The sequence below is a fragment of the Taurulus bubalis genome, assembly GCF_910589615.1.
Source record: "Taurulus bubalis genome assembly, chromosome: 4".
Lineage (NCBI taxonomy): Eukaryota > Metazoa > Chordata > Actinopteri > Perciformes > Cottidae > Taurulus > Taurulus bubalis.
The window spans coordinates 127,093-134,213 of NC_136592.1; the positions used below are offsets into that span (position 1 = coordinate 127,093).

At 41.8% G+C, this 7,121-nt stretch overlaps 1 pseudogene across 1 annotated transcript; it reads right to left on the minus strand.

The window, feature by feature from the left end:
• Nucleotides 1-3,690: 3,690 nt before the first annotated feature.
• On the minus strand, nucleotides 3,691-6,848 carry LOC306735509 (annotated as a pseudogene). The gene is made up of 7 exons: nucleotides 6,810-6,848; nucleotides 6,576-6,707; nucleotides 6,275-6,403; nucleotides 6,003-6,196; nucleotides 5,290-5,437; nucleotides 4,871-5,082; nucleotides 3,691-3,794 (listed from the first exon to the last, which is right to left on the minus strand). The product of its transcript is annotated as an uncharacterized misc_RNA (transcript).
• Nucleotides 6,849-7,121: the final 273 nt, after the last annotated feature.

Consider the following 7,121-nt stretch of genomic DNA (forward strand, 5'->3'; position numbering starts at 1 on the left):
TTAAATAGAATTTATTTTAGATTTTTTTTTTCATAAAAACCTTTTTTGAATTTTTTTTTTCATATATATATATATATATATATATATATTTTTTTTTTTTTTCATTAAAAAAGCAGAAATAAGGAACGCTTTACGACTTTGCGTGTCATCCTTGCGCCTCTAGGGAGAAGGTCTTCGGGTCTACCTGAGTCCTACTTAGAGTTCTACCTCCTTCCACCTCGCAAAGCCCGCCCCCTCCCAGGATTGGCAAGTTCTACTTAGTAACTGAGCTGTTCCTGCTTTGATTCGACGTTCTACTGTTGCAAGCCGCCTTTGATTGGCTGCTGCGGGGAGAGCAGGGGGAGGAGCCAGCGCGGCGCAGCGAGGAGTTTTAACAAGAGACACAACACCTGCATGAAGTAACTAGGGTTGGATACCGAGAACCGGTGCCAATATGGCAACAACACGTCCGGTACCTACCGGACCGAAAAGCAACGCAGATTTCGGTGCTTCCTTCCGGTGCCTGAGCCGATTTAAATACTCTTTTTTTTTACACTACTCTGTAAAGTTGCACGGTATATAGATACTAAAAAGGTAGCGCAGTGCCCGCACGCTAAAAACGATTATTAAAATAGCGCGGATCAGAGTGCACTCGCTGCGGCGCTCTGTCTGCCTGCATGCAGAGCGGGGCTTAAGGGGGGCAGGGTTTCCAGTGCTCACACACACAGTGCGCGCACACAGAGATCGCTGGAGACACGAGCACGAGCTTTTGAACGTCCGTCCTCGGCTTGCTGGAACAAATCTCTCATGTTGGGTCCATGTACGTTTTGTTCGTTCATTCGAATATACGGAATTACGGAAATACCATGGTTTCTTCGTTTTCTGTTTCAAACCAAAAACGGGAAAACGGAAAACCACTTCCGTTTTTTCGTTTCTGGCGTCTGAATCCAAAAACGAGAAAACGAGAAAACCAAACTCGGAATACGAGCCGATTCTTTTCATGTCAAAATAAAGCCTTTATAAAATATTCATATTTACTGTCTTCTACTGTCTTTACAAATCTCTCATGTTGGGTCCATGTACGTTTTGTTCGTTCATTCGAATATACGGAATTACGGAAATACCATGGTTTCTTCGTTTTCTGTTTCAAACCAAAAACGGGAAAACGGAAAACCACTTCCGTTTTTTCGTTTCTGGCGTCTGAATCCAAAAACGAGAAAACGAGAAAACCAAACTCGGAATACGAGCCGATTCTTTTCATGTCAAAATAAAGCCTTTATAAAATATTCATATTTACTGTCTTCTATGGTGCAAATACGTAGAAGGGTAATGTTAGAAGAACATTAATGTTAGAAGAACATTAATTAATCAATATAAATAAATAAACCTGGACATGTTAGCAACAGTAGTGACTACAGGCAGTTTAATATGCATGTATACATACGTACACAGCACGAATCAACTTTTCAATTAATCGTTGCATTGTTTAATGCAACACAGTTCGTTATATACTTTAATCAAAATAATGTGTGTGTAGAGTTGTTGCTGTAAGCATCATATCTATATTTCCACCTCTCTGTGCCGTTTCTTGAGTGAACGCAAAGCAGAGCCTCTTAGGAGACCAGAGTGCAGGTTCACCTTTCTACCAGCAGGTGGCAGTATACGTGTATTTCATGTATTTATTTGTTATATTTGTGTCATTTTAGAACCAAACATTCCTACATGGAAGAGTGAGCATGCGTTGATCACGAGGCATTACATAATGACAGTTGAAAAATAAAGAGACAGTTGGTTTATTCTTATTAAACGGAACCTGTCGCCGGAGACAAGAAGTAGCATGCAAACAGGATGCACGACTAAGATGACCGTAACACCTCGAATATTTACATCATCGAAAGAAATAAAACGGCGGGGAGCTTGTCTGTGGGGGAGGGGTGGAGTGAGCAGATCATTGAGAAACATGATGAAAATTCCAATACATGTCTTACTTTTTAGTTTTTACCCAGTGTTTTAAGCCTTTATAACATATAATAAAGACAAATACTTGCCAGATTTTGCCAAAAGGACATTTTTTATATATATTTATTGATAAATAAGACAAAAAGGACCAGGCGGACTGTCATCATTACAGATCTAAAAGGGTTGCAGACCTCTCTGCACCACCTGTGCTTCACACTTGACCTTCATTACTACATCATCACTGTTACTGTCATCATCATCAACATCTAACCTGTCATATTCATTGTATGTGTACACACTTAAAGCTGATTCTGATTCTATAAATAACAATATATTAATTGAGGAAGTTGGCTGTTCCTGTAAAACTGAGCAACAGGGCCATTGGGTTCCCCAGGTTACATGTCGGTCACTAACACATTTACATCAGCAGGTCATGACCTTATGTAGCTCAGAGAAGCAGGTCATGACATTGTTTAGCTCAGAGTCATGACCTTGTTGAGACTGATAGAATGATGAGTTGATGAAGCTGATGGATCTGTAAAGACTGGGTGGAGATGGGTAGGTGGAGGGGAGCGTAACAGCAACATCAATCAACTGAAGGTAGAGACAGTCATATTTAAAAGAGACAGCAGCAAGATGATAGGCTAACCATGTAATTGTTTCGTTGTGCTTATTGGATAAAGACCAGCTGATATCATGATTGACAGCCCGAGCAATGACATTATGAGTGAGCTTGCGTGAAAAGTGAATGGCAGATGTATGAAACGTCCACTAAAGCTTCATACCTGCTACAAGCTAAGGTTAAAATTGTGTTTAGTATTATGTGATTTACTAACTTGGTTGGCTCAGATTGTTTTTGACGCTTTGCTTGTTTATCATTGATGTTTTTTCCTGCTGTGTGATTATAGTGCTCAGACATTACCTGTGTTTTTAGTGAAGCAATATGGGTCAGATTGACATTTAAATTGAGGGTGTCAGGGCCAGAGTCCTGAAGCTGCCCTTCATAACCGAGCGAGGTTCCCAACCACATGAGGTTCCTCCTCCAGTGGTGGACCTTTACATAATCGGCTGTCGAGGAGACCCACTTATTAGCCTGAAATAAGTGATACAAATGTGGCTACTGTATTAAGTTATCCTGGCTTCGCCGCCCTAAGTCGGCTGCGACGGTCTCGCGTGTAGTTTTGGGGGGTACGTTTGTTACCTAGGTCAGAGGTCACTGAACAAGCCATCTTCCAGTGCCTTACTCACACTGGGACGGTGTATCGGCTAAACTGCATGGCTGCACATCGTTTCATTATCAACAGTGGGTGTTACAGGTTCAGCCTTTCACATTAAAGATTACAAATTAAATTCGTGCAAGACTGTAAAGACATTAAGTTTATTATCTGAAGGATCACGGCTAAAGTAAAAGCATGAGAGGACAACTGAGACGGATCAAGGTCAGTGAACTGATACACTGGCAATCTTCTCCTTCGTCAGTCACTATCAATCCCGCCCTGCAGCGCGACATTTTAAACTCATGTAGGGTTGTAGGGTAGAGTAGTGAGCATCTGTAACCACGTAGTTGATCATCTGAGAGACAAGCGGCCAAAAACCACAAGGCTGCGCAGACAATTGGAAATGTGAACCAGCCACACTAAGCAGCCACGGAGGGGGAGGGAGTATATCCGAGCTCAACCTGGCTATCTCCACAGGGGATGGAAGTGAGAGGCCGCATGCCTGAGTCTTAATATTTGATATCAAGATAATTGCTCAGTGCACGTCCGTCCTGGACAGGATGTCAGCTGTGCTTTCGTTTGGAGCAAGACTCCAAAACCCGGTCTGTACACAGATGGAGCCTGACAGCCAGATGGAGCCTGACAGAAAGGGATTGTGTATGTTAGCGGAGGATGTGTCCAAAAGCAGCAGTTGCTGTGTTTGGAAAAGGATTAAAAAAGGAACAGAGGAGAAATGAAAACAAAAAGAGATGCAGAGTTCTCAGGATTCACGCCCTGAACTTTACAATCATGAACTCGAGTGGAAAACCGTGGATAGAGGGGGAAAGCAGATGGGAGTGCTTTATTATCCTGGGAGTTTTTTGACGAGGATTTATGTAAAATAAAACTGTACACACTATATTTGAGTGACAAAAAGAACATTTTTCTCCCTTTAAACCCCCAAAATGTAAATAAAAAAAAACCAACAACAACAACAAAGAAAACATTCCATCTGCAACATAAACAACAACACAACAAGCCATTTGTCAGTTTAACCAATTAACAGCACACACAAGAACTCAGACATAAACAACAAAAAAACACCAGCGTTGACAATGTCTCCTTGTGATGTTGATGAGGTCTTTGAGTCCATCTTTAAAAGGTTGCGGCAGATTATTGACTGCATTGTCCAGCAGTACACCCACATCTGGGTACTGCAGAGCAAATTCCCTCTCTGCAGCTTCCTGGTCCGGTGCACTTTAAAAGGGTTTGTGCCAAAATGTGACACTCGTGTCAATGAGCCCACCTCCTGGTCGTACCAGTCTGCGGCCACTGATGCATCCTGCAAAAGGTCTGGGACAGCTTCTTTGGGCATCCCTCTCTGGCCAAGTAACTCGGGATCCCCTTCCCTATAATAAGAATTTAATGTTTAACAGTGGCTTTTTCTTTTAAATAAAATGGCATTCGAGAAAATCTGGCTTTGAGGTGGAACTAAAATGAACACAATCAAAATCCAAATGAACTTATGTTGGCTTATGTTACATTACACATCTCAATGATGCTTGATGGTCACAGAACTCACCTGCAGCTTGGAGCTGCAATCACAACCATGCCATTTTTTGTAACATGCTTCCTCTAGTGTTTGATTAAATGTTTCAGAAACATTCAATAGCAGAACATTGTGAGAAAAATGATTCACATTAAAAAAGGCTTGAAAGACAAACCCGAACACATACCTGGAATCCTGTGTGCATTCCATGCTTGCACTGTTCGGTTAACACCGAGCTGGGCCAACTGGCATGTCAAAGATGACACACAGAATCTTGTCACCCTGTCCTCCATGTCCAGCTCCTCCTGATCCACCAGTTGGACTAATGCCCCTTTCAATGGGTAGTTAACCCGGTTGTTGACCTCTGGCCAAATTCTCTCTGATATATATGGTATGATTCTGTCATTGCAAAATACAGACATTTTCAGATTCTTTTTAAACAACTATTCCCCCCCAGACTAAATTACTTTCACAAATTTCAATATCTTCAGTTATCCATTCCACTTCTCCATAATTAATGAAAGTGCAAATGAATTATTGAATTACATGTTGATTGACATTATAATCAGCAAAACCATTGCTTGTCGATTTTTGGAACTTAATCACCTTTGTCGATGGTGTTTGCCGATATGGTGGCCTTTCGGTGTTGTGGCGGTGGTTGGCCAACTTCTCCTGCATGAAAAGAGTAAGGTAGAACTCCTTTCCATGATCCACTCTGACCTGGTCCCACATCCCACATTCCATTACTGCACTTCTGCAAGAAAACATAACATTACCAGACAGCAGTATGGAAAGTAAGGCTAATGGTGTCAGATACCTTTAGAAAATGTGTAGTAGGTCTTGTGTTGTCAGGTACTGATAAGGTGAGATGAGTTTTAGCTTGCTGCTTAAAAAGAGTTTCTGTAGTTTTCAATAAATTCAATGTAAGTCCTTGTTAGACCATTTTGAATGCAATTTAATACGTTGATTCAAGTCCAAACTAGAAAAATGTACATTATGTAGGTTTTCTCATGCGACTAATCCCTTGAAATATAAATTGAGCATTTTCTTCACGTCGGTTTTATTTTGTACTTTTGTTACATTGTGATGAATCCAAATTTCTCCCCAAAATACATCAAAAAGCGATATTGAATTTAAATCCACTTTCGATTCAAATTTTTTTCAGGGCTGAAAAAATGGTATTCAAGAACTTTTAAGATGTTCTATTTTAATTGCATTTTTTGTTTTGTTTTTAAGAACCCATAGAAACCCTATTAAAACACCTGTAGGGATGATTTTTTTTACGTTTAGGGTACAAGGACAACAGTGTTTTCAATTACCTGTAAACGTCATTGTAGATGGTGAGGTTGTTTTTGACCGGCATCGTAGCTCGTCCAACAATTTTGCTGGAGAAGCCATCTATGGCCAGCACATGTGTCACGCCAAACATAACCATTTTCTCATTTTGGTCCATGTGGATTTTGTGACCCACATAGGCTGCATGATATGGAACAGGGTTGAGGTTCCTTGCTCCCTTAAAAGGCAGACAAAAAAGAACATCAGGACCTCATTACATAGCACAACATACTCTAATTTGAGAGAAAAAACCTACCTGGCATCGTGCTTCATGGTAAAGTGGGTGAATGTTGCGCAAAACAGCTCCAACACGACCCTCTGATGCAATGACACCCGCAGCTGCGAGATACCCAGTCATCATCTTCCTGCCATAGGTAGGACCAGTCTTCAGGAAAAGAAAGGAATAAATGTTGCATTGTAATATTAATCCATGAACGGGGAAAACGAGGGGAGGCGGGATCTGCTTTTATATCAACGAAGGTTGGTGCACAGATGTCACAGTGTCAACATTTTATTCAACACGGAAGTTCTCCTCATTCATCCTGGCCGGTGTGTACATCCCTCCGCAGGCCTGTGTGAGTGAGGCACTCCAACACTTGGCTGAGCAGATCAACACCATGGAGCAAAAACACCCAGCCTCCCTGCTCATTGTTCTTAGGGACTTTAACAGAGCAAATCTCAGCAAAGAACTGCCAAAATACAGACAGCACATTAAGTGTAGCACCAGGGACAAAAACACACTTGACCACTGGACACTTTGAGGCTGCTGCTACAGACCTGGATGAGCTCACTGACACTATGACATCATACATCAGCTTTTGTGAGGACATGTGTGCTGACAAAAACCTTCTGCATATAACAACAACAACAAACCCTGGTTCACTGCAAGGCTCAGGCAGCTTCGTCGGGCTAAAGAGGAAGCCTAGAGGTGGGGACAGGATTCTGTACAACCAGGCCAGAAAGACACTGACGAGGGAGATCAAGGCAGCTAAGAAGAGCTACATTGATAAGCTGGAAAAAAAGTTTTTAGCCAATGACCCCTCGTCAGCTTAGAGACGCCTGGATGTACTCACTGATGACAATCACCGACTGGCCGACGACCT